This window comes from Pan paniscus, chromosome 11 (assembly GCF_029289425.2).
Source record: "Pan paniscus chromosome 11, NHGRI_mPanPan1-v2.0_pri, whole genome shotgun sequence".
In the NCBI taxonomy this organism is placed as follows: Eukaryota; Metazoa; Chordata; class Mammalia; order Primates; family Hominidae; genus Pan; species Pan paniscus.
The window spans coordinates 89,086,683-89,104,639 of NC_073260.2; the positions used below are offsets into that span (position 1 = coordinate 89,086,683).

General features: G+C 41.5%; 1 protein-coding gene across 1 annotated transcript in view; it reads right to left on the bottom strand.

Moving 5' to 3' along the window:
• The window catches only part of RUSC2 (RUN and SH3 domain containing 2), a 75,116-nt gene extending 59,307 nt beyond the window's left edge, over positions 1-15,809 (bottom strand). The window contains exon 1 of the mRNA XM_034967390.3: positions 13,166-15,809. The gene's annotated coding sequence lies outside the window, so the exon portion shown is untranslated. The remainder of the gene's footprint in view (positions 1-13,165) is intronic.
• Between the last annotated feature and the right edge of the window lie 2,148 nt (positions 15,810-17,957).

Consider the following 17,957-nt stretch of genomic DNA (forward strand, 5'->3'; position numbering starts at 1 on the left):
TCTCTACAGTGAGCATATATTTCATCTATATTCAGAAAAAGAATTTTTTTCAGAAAATATTTTTAAACAAAAAAATTTTTTTAACTTTCAAGGGAAAATGTACACTTTTAATCTTTCTCCATAAAAAGGAACTTCAGTTTAAGGATTTTCGAGGTTAAAGTCTGGGCAGCTAAAAGTATTTCCTTAGAACTCTTCTTCACAATCCCTTAATCTTGAGGGAGTGAGAGATTTATAACCCTAATCTCTAGAGGAAGAAAACCCATGGTGATATATCCCACACTGTTAGACAGTGGCACTATTTGACTTCCAATTTTTGGGTCTGGTGCACCAGGGCTTTTTCTTAGGGGATGGGGTTTGGGGAAAGCCTTTACATTTTGAGAACCACTAAGTAAGAGGCTGAGAACAGAGTTTAGATCTAAGAGTCATGCTACTCAAAGTGTGGTCTGCAGATCAGCAGAATCAGCCTCATGTGTGAACTTATTAAGCACAGATAAATACTTGGGCCCCATGCCAGATGTACTGAATCAGAATTTCAGGTGTGATCCGGGTGATTTTTTTTCCATCAAGTTTGAGAAGCACATGTGTAGAAGTATTGGACAAAGAGACCAACAGTACTCAAAGGGAAAGAGGTGCAGAGCCCTCAATGTTCAGTGTAGATTTTTTAAAAGTATAAACATTATTAAATATTCTAAAAACAACTATTGTTTTCATATTATAAACTAGAAAGCATGGCTAGAAAAAATATCTTGACTCAGGACTAGAGTGGATTAAAAAATCTAGCATAGGTCCTAAACTAAAGGAGGAAAAAGGATCTATAATTCATTTCTGGTTCCATGAAACTCATTAAATTAATTAAGGCTAAGGATTTCACATAGGAATTTGGAGACTGTATGTATGCAGCACATATTTTGGTTACATGTCTCTCGAACCATGGTTGGCTGCTACTGGTGCATGGTCAGTTGAAGACTATATATATCCCAAACCCAACCATTTATCTTTATCTCTTTCTACCTTGGAGTCATAACTCAGTAGAAGAAATATCTGCATCAGTGACATTTCTTTTGAGATGGAGCCTCACTCTGTCACCCAGGCAGGAGTTCAGTGGCACGATCTTGGCTCACTGCAACCTCTGCCTCCCAGGCTCAAGCAATTCTTGTGCCTCAGCCTCGGGAGCAGCCGGAACTATAGGTGCCCCCCACCATGCCTGGCTAATTTTTTTTATTTTTGGTAGAGACAGGGTTTTCCCATGTTGCCAAGGCTGGTTTCAAACTCCTGAGCTCAGGCAATCCACCTTCCTTGGCCTCCCAAAGTGCTGGGATTCCAGGTGTGAGCCACTGCACCCGGCCTGTATCAGTGACTTTTGAACTATTCTTTACAGAGTTCCTTCAGGGGACTTTGAAAAGGAAGTGAAGGGGATGTAGATGAAAAGAGGGAAACCTGAACAGGTTACTCTACTTCTCCCAACTCCATGCATTCAACCAAAACAGCCCAACTTTTATCTTTCTGAGTCCCTTTCCTGTAGAATATATTTGAACAAAAGTCTGTTTTAAAAAAAGTTTGAAATTCTTTATTCTCTACTATAGATTATCACAGGCCAATAAAAGCCACAGCTGTCTTTTTTTCCTCATAAGATAAATGCTCCTTGTTAGCTATTCATCACCACCACCTGGTTGTCAGAAAGGACTCACAAATGTATAATGAGGCAGGTGATCCTGCTTCCAGCCCTCCTTTCTCCAGCCACTATCATTAAGGATGAATAAACTAATACGGTTGCAGGTTGCTGTGTTGGATATCAGGCAAAGAACATTATATAAACTGAAAGAGACACTATGCTATCTAAGAAGTTAACTATAGCTATAAATATAAAACTAAAGAGAGCAATATTTTAAAGAATAGCTCTTGTATGACCAAATAAGATATGTCCTTCAAAGTGGTCACATTGGTTATGAGGGAATAATTGGCAAGAGCAAAGAATTTTTAAAACTCCAAAAAACAAAGTAGCCACCTTGAGAAATTTAACTCATTCCAGTAGTGCTCCCAGTAAAAGCATTCTTAGAACTCTTTTTAGAAGTACAAAAAACCATCAGCCCACCCACAAAATTGTGAAATAAAATCAATTGTTGTTTTAAGTCACTAAGTTTTGGGGTGTTTTGTTATACAGTAATAGATAAGTAAGTGATATGGTCTGGCTATGTTCCCACCCAAATCTCATCTTGAATTCCCTCGTGTTGTGAGAGGGACCTGGTGGGAGGTAATTGAATCATGGGGGCAGGTCTTTCCTGTGCTGTTCTTGTGATTGCGAATAAGTCTCACTAGATCTGATGGTTTTATAAGGGGGTTTCCCTGCACAAGCTCTCTCTCTCTCTCTTTGCCTGTCATCTATGTAAGATGTGACTTGCTCCTCCTTGCCTTTAAGTCCTTTAAACCTCTTTCTTTTGTAAATTGCCCAGTCTTGGGTATGTCTTTATCAGCAGCATAAAAACGGACTAATACAGTAAGGCAGAAACGTCTGAATCACTAGGCTTTGGGAGATGTTTAAAAGGAAATCATTAGTCTTATAGAAAAACTCTAGCTATCCAGAACTCTAGAAAAATAAGCTGTTCTGTTTGGCTATAACTTTAAATAAATAGAATACAGCCAACTTTAACAAAGTTTGACTGTATCTTTAAACAGAAATAAACAACTTTCAAAAAACAAGTAAAGAACATTTTGGAAGAGAAACAACTTGAGGATGAATGGGACTAGCAGTAGGTTCCCAACTTTCTCCCCTGCAGTTTTTGCTTTTTACCTTGGGTTCATCTAAATCCTATCTATGCTGCCTTTAGGAGAACTTTGCTCTTTTTCTTTTGCCTGGGCGTGGATAAAAATAAATGTCCATTTTCCCTAAGTACACTAAATACAAGGGTGCATTTTCTTTTTTTTAAAAGAATTATACAGGAAAAGAAAGGAAGCACAAAGTATAAAAACAGATAAACTAAATACAGATTTTTTTGGATCCTAAGATAAACAAGTTAAGTATAGACTTTTGATCCTAAGATAATTAAACTTTAGCCAGAAGTTGGCTGGCCCTATTTTTCTTTCCACCCAGTTATCAGTCTATTGTCCTTGTCCGCAGGAACTCACACAAGATGCCAAAAATACAACACATACCTCAGAGTTTACCATCTCATTTTCTTGAAGATAAAAGACTTTTATTAAACCAACAATTCCAAGGAACAGAGGGTTTCCTCCTAAAGTATCAAAATTAATTTTTTAAAAACTTAAAGTGTTTTGGTAGAACTTTTTAAAATGTATTATGTAGGCTATAATTTAACTTTTCTTGATGACTCACTATTATTTTGTTTTTTGTTTTTGTTTTTGAGACAGTTTCACTCTGTCGCCCAGGCTGGAGCACAGTGACACAATCTCAACTCACTACAGCCTCTGCCTCCTGGGTTCAAGCAATTCCTGTGCCTCAGCCTCCCAAGTAGCTGGGATTACATGTGCATGCCACCACGCCTGGCTAATTTTTGTATTTTTAGTAGAGCTGGGCTTTCACCATGTTGCCCAGGCTGGTCTTGAACTCCTGGCCTCAAGTGATCTGCCTGCCTCAGCCTCCCAAAGTGCTGGGATTACAGGCATAAGCCGCCACGCCTGGCCTCACTACTGTTAACATTAATAATATACCAGGCTAAAATAATGTTGTTTTCAGTGTCTATTAAGGACTTGCATACCAAATCAACAATCCCATAAGGATTGTGTGTTAAGAGAAATGGTTCACTTTTGCCATTTCTTTTTTTTTTCTTTTTTCTTTTTTTGTTGTTTTTTTTTGAGATGTAGTCTCACTCTGTCGCCAGGCTGGAGTGCAGTGGCGCGATCTCGGCTCACTGCAACCTCTGCCTCCTGGGTTCAAGTGATTCCCCTGCCTTAGCCTCCTGAGTAGCTGGGACTACAGGCATGCGCCACCACACCCAGCTAATTTTTTTTTTGAATTTTAGTAGACATGGGGTTTCACCATGTTGGCCAGGATGGTCTTGATCTCCTGACCTCGTGATCCACCCACCTCGGCCTCCTAAAGAGCTGGGATCACAGGCGTGAGCCACCGCGCCTGGCCTCTTTTTCTTTCTTTTTTTGAGACGGAGTCTTGCTCTGTCTCCCAGGCTTGAGTGCAGTGGCATGATCTCAGTTCAGTGGCATGATCTTGGCTCACTGCAACCTCTGCCTCCCGGGGTCAAGCAATTCTCCTGCCTCAGCTACCCAAGTAGCTGGGATTACAGGCAGGCGCCAAGATGCCTGGCTAATTTTTGTATTTTTAGTAGAGACAGGGTTTCGCCATTTTGGCCGGGCTGGTCTCAAACTCCTGATCTCACGTGATCTGCCTGCCTCAGCCTCCCAAAGTGCTGAGATTACAGGCATAAGCCACCAAACCTGGCATTCTTTTGCCATTTCTATTTAACAGTCCTGGAATTCCTACCTGAGTAATTAGGTAAGAAAAAGAAATAAAAGGCATCCAAATTGGGGAAAAAAAAAAAAAGTAAAATTATCTCTGTTCCAAGGTTACATGATCTTGTATGGAGAACACCCTAAAGATGCCACAAAAACATTAGAACTAATAATGATTAGTTGCAAATACCCTAAGCATTTTTTAGTGTCAGCAATGATGCAGGGTACAAAATCAACACATAAAAACCAGCTTTTTTATTTAATTAGCTGAGAATATAGGCAAAGTTGTTCTACTGTCCTGTAGTACATGTATAATTTTCCTATGGCAGTTACAACAAAACATAGGAGAAACAAAGTTCCGTCTAAGTGTGACAGATGTAGATACATATCTTTCATAATGTTCCACAGGGACAGAGAAGTGATAAATCCTGCACCAAAGTGAAAGGAAGAGACTGAATCTGCATGCCCAATGATCTCATGTTTAATAGCCTCTACATCTACTAATGGGCCCACTGCCAATGCAAGAGGGTCAGTTAGGTGGACATGAATGTGCATATCATTAATAATATCAATGTCTTTAATGTCTGCAGTTAATGTTTTAATCACCCTAGGTCTGGAGATCTTCTTGGGGTATAATGAAGATCTTGTTGTCCTAAGATAGCTTCCCACGGATGTGTTTATTAGGATATACAATCTGCTGCCGACTTCAGGAGAAGTAGCACATAGTATTCGGATATATGGCTGGTAATACATAATTGCGATGTTCTTATACATGGCCAGGGGATAGAGAGTTGTTGACCCATGGAAGAAATTCTACCCAAATGGGTTTGCAACACCAAAACAAAACAGTTCTCCAGTTTACTAACCCAATTAAGTTCTTTTCATCCACAACATGCTCAACAAATGGGGTCATATCAGTAAGGGGTTGTACAGTAAAGATCTGCAAGAAAAGACTGAATGTTGCTTCTCAGTGATGGCTGCACTATCAATTAACAGGTTCAACATATCCACAATGTACTGCTGTGTCGTATCTCTCTTCCCTCAATGAGAAATCATCATGACAACTTGGCCAGACGCATCTGAACAGTCTACACCGAACCTGTCATCTACAAACTTGTACTCACTATCTAAGGGGAAGGACAGGAGAGGTGCAGATCGTCAAACTTTACATGGGTTGGGTGCTCAAGTACTTGTCCATTAAAGATGCTTGACTGTGTAGTCACTATTCGTTTTGTGAGGATTAAATGATAACTTGGTGCCAGATTCAAGTATACATACTCATAGTTTAATCTCAGCTATGCCAGGTGTGCTCAGTATAAGTGGGGAAGATGAGCAATAAAGACAATTTTAACCTTAGCGTCCTCTAGGCAAAAACATAACTGTCTTTTGTACAGCTGTCAAGTGAGTGGCCATATGTCAGGGCCATTTCCACAATAACACCATGTAGTGCATGGATCTGTTACATATTGTTTTACTATAGTATATCCAGCTTAATCAGGTGCACGGTGACAGTTGAAGGAGTACTCCTGGAAAATGCCTAAGATATGTAGATCTCTAGGATCTTGCACCTTCTGGTGGTTGCATGAAATTCTTCAGAGGAATCATCAGTGATAGTAAATTTACATGTTACATTCATAACAACTCTTATGGGAAATTTAGGATATTCAAATAGGACAACACCAGGAATTGATGTATCACAGAACTTGGTTTACAATAGTCCGAGCATGGATCCCATGCATCACCTTCAGCAGGAGGGGCAGATGGGCTGGCCAAGTGCAAGCTTGATAGAGCGGGATAAGTGACTGCAGGTGCAAGAGACATAGCATCTCTAAGGTTAGCCAACCCTTGGGGAGCCTTTGTAGAAACAAAAGAAGATTTAATGCACTAAGTTTTGTTTCTACGGAGATGAGCCTGTTATTTATGGCTCAATTGGTGATACTGCCTGACTTAATTTTAAGTCGAGTTTCTCTAGAGACTTCTGTTTCCTGTTGATTCTCTGTGATCCTCTCCGAGAGCTTCCTGAGAACCTGCTGGATTGAAGTTTGGCTCTCTCATGCCTCAACCTCTGCAGCCTCGAGGTAGGTCTCCACTTGTTGCATGCTTCTCGTTCGGACTCTGTCTAGATCTAAGCCCTCCTCCTCCATTGCTAACTCAACCACTGACTCGAGAGTTTCTCTGGTTACTAGCTCGCTCATCACTCTCTGATGCTTCTTTTGCTTTGGTGTAATTTTCTTCACCTGTTTTGGAGCAACTTTATCCAATCAGCTGTATGCCTAAACACTAACAATGAACAATCTGAAATGGAAATTAAAACAATTCTATTTACAGTAACATCAAAAAGAATAAAATACTTAGGAATGAACTTAACCACGGAAGTGAAAGACTTGTACACTGAGAAATACAAAACATTGCTGGAAGAAATTAGACAAAAATAAATGAAAAAACATCTGGTGATCATGAATTGGAAAACTTGCTATCGTTAGAGGTGTCAGTATTACCCAAAGTCAGCTAGAGATTCAATACAATCCCTATCAAAATCCCAACAATGTTTTTTGCATAAATAGTAAAATTCATCCTAAAATTCATATGGCATCTCAAGGGATCCTGAACAACCAAAACAATCTTGAAAAAGAAAAACAAAGTTGGAGGACTTACATTCTTGATTTTCCAAACTTACTAAAAAGCTACAGTAATCAAAACAGTGTTTTATCAGCATAAAGATAGACATAAAGACCAATGGAAGAGACTAGAGAGCCCAGAAATAAACCCTCACATATCTGGTCAGATGAGTTTTGACAAGGGTATGAATACCATTCAGTGGGGAAAGGTCAGTCTTTTCAACAAATGGTGTTGGAAAAACTGGATATCCACAAGCAAATGAATTAAGTTAGACCCTTATCTTACATTACATACAAAAATTAACTCAAAATGGATCAAAGACCTAAAGATAAGAGCTAAAACTATATATATAATATATATAATATATAAAAAATATATTTTATATATTATATATAATATATAATATAAATATATACTTTATATATAATATAATAAAATATATACAATAAAATATATTATATATTATAAAATATATTATATATTATATAATATATAATATATAATATATAAAATATATATTATATATAATAAAATATATTATATATAATATATAAAATATAAAATAGATAATATATTGTATATAATATATAAAATATAAAATATATAATATATTATATAATATATAAAATATATAATATATTACATATAATATATAATATATAAAATATATAATATATTATATATTACATATAATATATAAAATATAAAATATATAATATATTATATAATATATTATAATATATTATATAATATATTATATATATAATATATTATATATAATAAAATATATTATATATTATATATAAAATATATTATATAAAATATTATATATAATAAAATATATTATATAATCAAATATATTATATAATATATAAAATATATATTATATATTATATAATCAAATATATAATATATAAAATATATATTATATATACTATAGTATATATAATAGTATATAATATATACAATAGTATATAATATATAATATATACTATTATATATACTACATAATAGTATATATAGTATATATAATAGTATATATAATACTATAGTATATATAGTATATAAAATACATATTATATATACTATAGTATATATAATATATACAATATATTATATATTATATATAATATATTATATATTATATATAATATATTAAATATATTATATATAATATATACAATATATTATATATTATATACAATATATTATATATTATATATAATATATTAAATATATTATATACAATATATTATATATTATATATAATATATTAAATATATTATATATAATATATACAATATATTATATATTATATATAATATATATAAATTTTATATATGTATAATATATTATATATGAATTTTATATAATATGTATAATATATATTATATGTTATATATAAAAAAACAAGAAAACAGAGGGAAAGCTTCATGTCACTTAATTTGGCAATGATTCTTGGGTAAGACAAAATGCACAGGTAACAAAAGAAAAATTAGATAGATTTCAAATTTAAAAGCTTCTGTGCATCAAAGGACACTGTTAACAGAGTGAAAGGCAATCCATGGAATAGGAGAAAATATTTGCAAATCATACATCTGAGATGGATTAATGTCCAAAATGTATTTAAAAACTCTTACAACTCAAGGACAAACAACCCAATCCAAAAATGGGCAAAGCACTTGAATAGGCATTTCTCCAAAGTTATACAAATGGCCGATAGGTATGAAATACATGAAAAAATGCTCAATATCTTTTCATTAGAGAAATATGAATGAAAATCATGAGATATCACTTCAACTGCTTAGGATGGTTATATTACTATTATTATTTTGAGATGGAGTTCTGCTCTGTCACTCAAGCTGGAGTTCAGGGGTGTGAGCTCAGCTCACTGCAACCTCAGCGTCCCCAGTTCAAGCCATTCTCCTGCCTCAGCCTCCTGCCTCAGGGATTATAGGTATGTGCCACCATGCCTGGCTAATTTTTGTATTTTCAGTAGAGATGGAGTTTTACCACGTTGGCCAGGCTGGTCTTGAACTCCTGACCTTAGGTGATCCGCCCACCTCGGCCTCCCAAAGTGCTGGGATTACAGGCGTGAGCCACCATGCCCGGCCTAGGATGGTTGTTATTTAAAAAAAAAAAGAAAACAAGTGTTGCCAAGGATGTGGAAAAATTGGAGCCCTTATGCATTGCTGATGAGAATGTAAAATGCTATAGCCACTGTGGAAAACAGTGGTTCCTCAAATAAATAAATAAATAAATAAACATAAACATAAAATTACCATACAATCCAGCAACACCACTTCTGGGTATATACCCACAAGAACTAAAAGCAGGGACTCAAACATATCTGTACACTCATGTTCACAGCAGCATTTTTCATAATAGCCAAAAGATAGATGCAACCAAAGTATCCATCAAAAGATGAATAAACAGAATATAGTGTATACATACAATGGAATATTATTCAGCCTTTAAAAGGAGTGAAATTCTGGCCAGGTGCAGTGGCTCACACCTGTAATCCCAGCACTTTGGGAGGCTGAGGCTAGTGATCACTTAAGGTCAGAAGTTCGAGACCAGCCTGGCCAACATGGTGAAACCCCCTCTCTACTAACAATACAAAAATTAGCCGGGCGTGGTGGCGTGCACCTGTAATTCCAGCTACTCAGGAGGCTGAGGCATGTGAATCACCTGAACTGGGAGGCAAAAGTTGCAGTGAGCCAAGATCGTGCCACTGCACTCTAGCCTGGATGATGGAGGGAGACTCTGTTTCAAAAAATAAATAAATAAAAATAAAAGGAGGGAAGTTCTGATACAGGCTATAATGTGGATGAACTTTAGACATTATGCTAACCAACTGCAGCACTATTTACAATAGCAAAGCCACGGAATCAACCTAAATACCCATCAATGACAGACCAGATAAAGAAAATGTGGTATATATACACCATGGAATACTATGCAGCCATAACAAAGAATGAGATCATGTCTTTTGCAGAAACATAGATGGAGCTGGAGGCTATTATCCTTAGCAAAATAACAGAAACAGAAAACCAAATACTGCATGTTCTCACTTATAAGTGAGAGCTAAATGATGGGAATGTATAAACACAAAGAAACAAACAGCAGACACCAGGGTCTTCTTGAGGGTAGAAGGAGGGAGAGGAGCAGAAAAGATAACTATTGGGTACCAGGTTTAATACCTGGGTGATGAAATAATCTGTACAACAAACCCCTGTGAAATGAGTTTATCTATATAACAAACCCTCATATGTACCCCTGAACCTAAAATAAAAGTTAAAAAAAAAACCCATAAAACAAAAAAAGGCATTACGCTAACCGAAATAAACCAGTCACAAAGAGACAAATAGTGCATGATTCCACTTATATGAGGTACCCACAGTAGTCAAATTCAAAGATAGAAAGTAGAATGGTGGTTGCCTGGGGCTGAGTAGGGAGAAATGGGGAGTTAGTATCTTACTGGTACAGAGTTTCAGTCTGGGAAGATGAAAAAAAGTTCTGGAGATTGTTATCAGTAATGGTTGTACAATAATGTGAATATATTTAATGCCACTTAAGAATGATTACAATGGTAAATTCTATGTTATATATGTTTTACCACAATAAAGAGTAAATATGGTACAGCACAGGTTCTGCTGAGTTATTTTGTTGTTGTTAGGATTCCCTTCTGCCCCATCACCTAGCTCTCTCAGAGCAATGTTGACATCTGGCTACTCAAAATGATGCTCTCGTTTCGTATGACGGACTCATTTGACAAAAATTATATTAAATGTCAATGTCTGAATGGGTGTTTTTTTTTTTTCCTGGGTAACTTCAACACTGATCAATCAAGACCATTTCTAGATAGCCTGCCCTTACCCTAACATGAAGTGAACCATCTCTTCAGTCAAGTGACTTTTAGCAGGGTGCATAGTCATTGTGTATGAGTAACAGGAAGAAAAGGGTGAGTTATTATCCTAAATTTGCAGATAAGCCCAGAGAGAAAAATAGAACACATAAGCCCTCCCATGAACTTGCCAGATTTAGCAAGTAAAAATACAGGACTCCCTGTTGTTTATTTGAAATTCAAATTTAACTGGGCACTCTGCGTTTTATCTGGCAACACTGAAGTATTGGAGGTGAGGAGAAAAATAACCCAGGGTGTTCTGGGGTAACTGAGGTCTTAACAGGAAGCCTAGACAGGAAAAAGTAGAAAAGGCCATTAAAAAGATACTGTTAAAAAAAAAAATTGTATTGCTTAATCCATCCAGCTCAGGAGCCCCTCCCCACACTGGGTTTCTATGATCCAAGGCTTTATTTTGAGACAGAGCATTGCTCTGTCACCCAGGCTGGAGTGCAGTGGCATGATCTCAGCTCACTGCAACATCTGCCTCCCAGGTTCAAGGGATTCTCCTGCCTCAGCCTCCTGAGTTGCTGGGACTTCAGCCTCCTGAGTTGCTGGGACTACATGTGCATACCACCATGCCCGGTAATTTTTGTATTTTTAGTAGAGATGGGGTTTCACCATGTTGGCCAGGCTGATCTTGAACTTCTGACCTCTAGTGATTTGCCCACCTGGGCCTCCCAAAGTGCCAGGATTACAGGCTGAGCCACTGTGCCTGGCCTGATCCAAGACTTTATAAAGACATGTAAGAGGGTGGGAGACAGACAGCGGAAAAGGATACATCAAAACTAGCAATGGATGAATGAGAACATGTCCAGCCTCCAGTTAAGGCAACTGTGGCTTCAAAAAGGAATCTTAAACACCAGCACAGAAATCAGAGGGATCCTAACCTGGCTCAAAACAGAAGAGAAACAGTGGCTGGCCATACAGCAGGAGGGGCATAACTAACAGAAGACCAGGTATACTGTTTGGATCTGCTCTTCCTTCCATTAAGCCATCCACCACTGCTTAATATCTAAGGAGCCGGCTAAGAAAATCCAGTCACTACTTTTATTTGCTAATACTTTGAGCCCCAGTTACAATAATGCCACTACTAATTAGGTAACTACTTTCTAGCTTATCAACTCCTACAGCTTTCCAGCCATTGTTTCATCCCTCAGCGATACCACCTGCTTCCCCGTGGAACCCAAACCCCCAGGAAACTAAATCTGCTCAGGTCACCCACCTAGGAATAAATAAAAACAGGTTTCAGGCCCTTTGTCCTTTGTAAATTCCGCCTTTTTTTTTTTTTTTTTAAGGCCTGTGTTCTTTATCACGGACACTGTTCACATAGTGGTAATCCTTGCCTGACTCAGGTCTACTTGTTCCTGCGTTTCATTCCTCCGCTGCTCAATTCTTTGTTCAAAACGCCAAGGACAACTGGTAGTGAAGACCCTCCACCGGCAACACTACCATGTGCCAGGCACCGTGCTGGGGACTGGGGATACAAAGATGAGTAGTGTACCGTCCTTGCCCCCAGGACAGTTCCCCGTGTCCGCAGGGCCGGCCTGGAGGGCCACAGCCAACTGTGGGCAACAGGATCACCGTGCCCTTCGCGGCAAGTGAGTGCAGTAGTAGGGGACGGTTACTGACAAGCCAAAGGTTTTCTCCAGGTAAAACTGGATGACAGAGAGACGGAGACTGAAGCAACGCCGGCGCCGGGCGGATAATAAAGGGAGGCAGGGGCTAAACGGGTGGAGGGAGCAGAGGACCCGGCCGGGAACTGGCAGTAGGGAGGCCCCCGCTGCAGTCGCCGGCCTGGGTGCCGGGCGGCCACGCTTCCCCAAAGCCGTCACAGGAACTTGGGGTACCAAGGTGACTACTGGGCGCGAGTCGTTTTGTGGGGGGAGGGTGTCCCCAAGGGGGCAGTTTGAGGAGACGGTTGGGGATGCATCTGGGGTGGCGCCCAAAGGGACGGTGGGTGCTGGGTGTTTGAAGGTCCGGTGGACGCAGAGCTGAAGGGTCAGGAGAAGGCCAAGGGTCAGAAGGGCTGGGGACGAGGTCTGCCCAGGGGGCCGGGGCGGACGCAGAGGGCGGGTGCAGCCGAGGGGGAAGGGCTGAAGGGAAGGGCAGGCGCTGAAGGCACATAGGTGGGCAGACAGGCCCTCCCCTAAGGGAGTCCTTGGAACGCGGGGCAGTGGGTCTGTGGGACCCTGCCCGCCTCCGGAGAGGCGTTCCTACCTCGTTTCTCGCCTCAGCCTCGTCCTTCCGCGCCGGCGGCGGCGGCGGCGTGTCTCGCCCTCCAGGGGTCGCGTTGCAGGCTAGAGGCGCCGGCGGCCCCTCCCTCCGGGCGGGTTGGAAAGGCCGGCCCCTGTCGGCGTGGCGCGATGGTCCGATCTGGGTTGCCCTCAGGCCGCCCCTCCGGGCGGCGCGTTGGTTCGGTCCGCCCGGCTTAAGGTGCTCGCCCCCTCCCCGGCTCCCGCAGCGATGGGCGCAGCCGAGTCACGCGCAGAGCTTTCCCGCTAGGGGAGCGGAGAGGCTTCCGCCGTGGCCCCACCTTCTGCGACCCGCGCCCGCCCCCGCGGGGTGGTGCCTGGCGACGCGCGGCTCCCGGGTGCTGGAACCCAGGGAAACCTAGGGCGCGGGTCCGCGGGCCTCCGGGGCCGGTGGGTGTGAGTCCCAGCTTCGCCTGAGGCGGCGGTTCTCAACGCTGGCTTCCCAGTAGAACCTAGTGTGGAAACTAACCAAACAACAAAAGGAGGGCTGACCTCACACTGGACCGACTCAGAACCACTGGGGTGGAGTGGGGTGGGGTGAGGTGGGGTTGGCCTCCCGTGCATAGCCAGGGTTCGGAAGCCCTGATGAAACGTAGAACCCATGCGCCCCCTGCCCTTCAGGGCCGGATGTGTGGGGGACATGGAAGATGCCTGTGTGTGACTCCTGCTGTTTACAGCCAGAGGGGGATGGGGCAGGCAGTCCTGCAAATGTTATGGGAAACCCACTGTATTAGTCCATTCTCACACTGCTATGAAGAAATACTATGAAGGAAAGAGGTTTGACTCACAGTTCCGCATTGTTGGCGAGGCCTCAGGAAGCTTATAATCATGGCAAAAGGCAAAGAAGTAGCCATCCTTTTCGCAGGGTGGCAGGACAGAGTGAGTGCAGGCAAGGGAAATGCCAGACGCTTATAAAATCATCAGATCTTGTGGGACTCACTCACTGTCACGAGAAGGGCACTGGGGAAACCAGCCCCATGATCCAATTACCTCCACCTGTTCCCGCCCTTGACGCAGGGGGATTATGGGAATTACAATTCAAGATGAGATTTTGGGTGGGGACACAGCCAAACTGTTACAGGTAGTTAGGCATGAGCGGGGCAGGAGAGGGTTCTCCCCTGCTACCCACTAGGGATGTCGGGTGATGGTTCTGAGGCAGGAGAATAGGGACTGGAGGCAGGGAACCTAAGACTGGTTCATGCCAACTTCCTGGAACTAAATTGAAAGGAAAACCCTAACTTTCCACACCTAAGTAACGCCCCCCCCCAACCTTTTCTGCCCAGCAGATGGGAAATTGGCTATCTGCAACCAATTAGACTGACTGCAGCCGAGTCTAACTTTGCATAGAAGTATAACTTTGTAACTTCACCCTAGCCTCTGATTGGTTGCTTCTTGCAACCAATCAGATGTTTGCACAGGTGTGCGACCTTTGTAACTTCACTTCAGCCTCTGCTTGGCTGCTTTCTGCAACCAATCAGACTGATTGCAGGCTACGACTTCATTTACATGAGGTGAGCATGAAGTGGCGGGTAACTTCTAGGGGGTATTTGGACCCAAGAAGATTCTGTTTCCTGGCCCTTGAGCCGCTGCTCCGGCTGCTCCCACACTGTAGAGTGTGCTTTCGTTTTCAATACATCCCTGCTTTCTTTCTTTTGTTCCTTCATTCTTTCTTTGCTTTGCTGGGCGTTTTGTCCAATTCTTTGTTCAAAACGCCAAGAACCTGGACAACTTGCAGTCAGACCCTCTACCAGTGACAGTTCCATAATTACCTCATTGCTTCTTTAAAAAGGATAATTCGGCTGGGCCAGGGAGAGGCCATTTCCTGATGGTCCACACATGTTAACATCAAAATGCTAATTGAATGCAGGCCTCAGGGAGAAGCAACTTTCTGGGCATGCGTGTTAAGAGACAAAAATGGTGACTTACGATCTCCTGGGGGCACCCTCCACCGGAAAACGGGAAGGAAAGCACTGCGCATTCGGGAAGCCCACTCTAAGGGAAGAATCATGGGAAAGAGGCCAGCCTGTAAAAGTCCTAGGATCTTGGTTAGGCACTTGACCTTCTCTCTTTAACCTTCACGTGCCCGCTTGGGTTTCTTCCAAGCGCACCTTCCTTTCTTTCCTGTTCTAAGGCCTTTTTAAATAAACTTCCATTCCTACTCTGGAACTTGCCTTGGTCTCTTTTTCTGCTTTCTGCCCCACAGTCGAATTCTTTCTTCTGATGAAGCAAGGACTAAAGTTGCTACAGACCCATAAGGATAGGCTGCAGGTAACTTGGGGTAACTCAGACCTCTTCCACCACTAACAAAACCATATCACCCATTGAGAAGACTCTGTTAGGCTAGACACGGTGGCTCACGCCTGTAATCCCAGCACTTTGGGAGGCTGAGGCGGGCGGATCACCTGAGGTCAGGAGTTTGAGACCACTAGCATGGTAAAACCCCGTCTCTACTCAAAATACAAAAATCAGCCGGGTGTGGTGGTGCATGCCTGTAATCCCAGCTACTTGGGAGGCTGAGGAAGGAGAATCACTTGAACCTGGGAGGCAGAAGTTGCAGTGAGCTGAGATTGCGCCATTGCACTCCAGCCTGGGCAACAGAGCAAGACTCTGTCTCAAAAAAAAAAAAAAAAAAAAAAAAAGAAGACTCTGTTCTAGGTTCCATACTCACTGAAAGAGTTAGAGACTGGGGTCACAGTCAAGGAAGCAGATAAATGTCAGGATATGTAGCTTGTCTTCAGGCTTCACAGAAGTGGTGTGAGCTGAATTTTGAAGAATGAGTGGGAGGTAAAGAGAAAATTGGCATGTGCAAAAGAACTGAGGGGCAAAATGACCAATGTGATTGAGAAGTGTGGGAGGCAACGGAGACAGCTGAGGAGAGCTGGTCAGGGTTTGGTGATGAAACGCCTATGACTAGTAAGGAGTTGGGAGAGATACTGAAGGGCTTTATTGCAGAGGCAGGAATGACAAGATCAAATATGAATGTTAGAAATAAAGTTCTAAGGGCTTAAATAAGGGTGACGTGGAGAGAGCTAGCATTACCAGTGGGGAACCAATGAGGAATTGCATGTTTGCACAGTGTGATCCCCCAGTTAAATAGTCTGGGTTGGGGAATTAAGCCAAACCAGGCCAATTAGTACTTCTCTAAGAATTTGGAATTGGGAGACAAAGAGCTACATCTCTGCTCAGACTTAAATTGGACTTAAGGGTAATTTGGGAGCTATGCAGTAGCCATCTTCTACTTGCCCATTTGGCCTGAGCAGCATTGAAAACCAGTTTGCTGAGAAAGAAGATCAATCAGTTGCACACAGAGAAGCAAGTGTAGACACAAAAAGACTGCTCCCTAGGTTCTTGGGACCTTCCAGCAGCTGGTTCCACTTCTTTCTGAGGCCCAGCAGGATTCCTTCCCCAGGATCACGATGCATCCTTCTATCCATTCATAGGAATCTCATTTTTGGCTTCAGCGAGTGTGGGTTACTTCCTGTTGTTTGTGTTAAAGAATAACTTTCAAAAAGGTAAAATAATGAGCCTTATGCAAGTATTTTTATTTTTTATTTTTTGAGACAGGTTCTCTGTTACCCAGGCTGGAGTGCAGTGGTGCGATCATGGCTCACTGCAACCTCGACTTCCGGGCTTCAGCGATCCTCCCACCTCAGCCTCCAGAGTAGCTGAGACTAAAGATATTTTTTGCATTTTTGGTAGAGACAGGGTTTTGCCATGTTACCCAGGCTGGTCTTGAACTCCTGAGCTCAAGCAATCCACCCGCCTCCACCTCTTAAAGTGCTGGGATTACAGACGTGAGCCACTGAGCCTGGCAGAGCCTTATACAAATATACAATGAACATATTTCAAATATTTTATTTAACTAATGAGGGAACCAGTAAGATATTAAAACCAGTTCAAATGAAGATTTGACTTAGAAATGTCTTTTCTCTAATGGACAAAATTTATTTGCATCACCCAGAACAGGAATCATTTGCACTGTTATGGGCAGAAAATCTTTTGTATTATTTATTGTCAGTATTCTGAAGTTAACTTCTAACTCCAACGAGTTAGAAAATAGCTTACTTGTAAAGTAGGAACCTAGTCAAAGGAAATCAAAGGCTCTCACCGCTAATATAATCAATTCCCAAAGATCCTTAACAGCACCCAACATTCCATTAAAAAGACACCCATTTCAAAGTATTTCTTAAGTTTTCCAGACACTTGCAAATCAAAGAATATACGAAAACACAGAGACATAAGAAAGCTTGATGCTGGCCAGGTGCGGTGTCTCACACCTGTAATCCCAGCACTTTGGGAGGCCAAGGCAGGCAGGTCACCTCAGATCAGGAGTTCAAGATCAGCTTGGCCAACATGGTGAAACCCCATCTCTACTAAAAATACAAAAATTAGTTGGGCATGCTGGCAGGTGCCTGTAATCCCAGCTACTCAGGAGGTTGAGGCAGGAGAATCGCTTGAACCCAGGAGGTGGAGGTTGCAGTGAGCTCAGATCGCACCATTGCACTCCAGCCTGGGTAACAAGAGCGTAACTCCATCTCAAAAACAAACAAACAAAGAGGCTGGGCACGGTGGCTCATGCCTGTAATCCCAGAATTTTGGGAGGCAAAGGTGGGGGGGATCACCTGGGGTCAGGAGTTCGAAACCAGCCTGACCAACATGGTGAAAAGCCCATCTCTACTAAAAATACAAAATTAGCCAGGCATGGTGGCACATGCCTGTAATCCCAGCTACTTGCCTCTCTGAGGCAGGAGAACTGC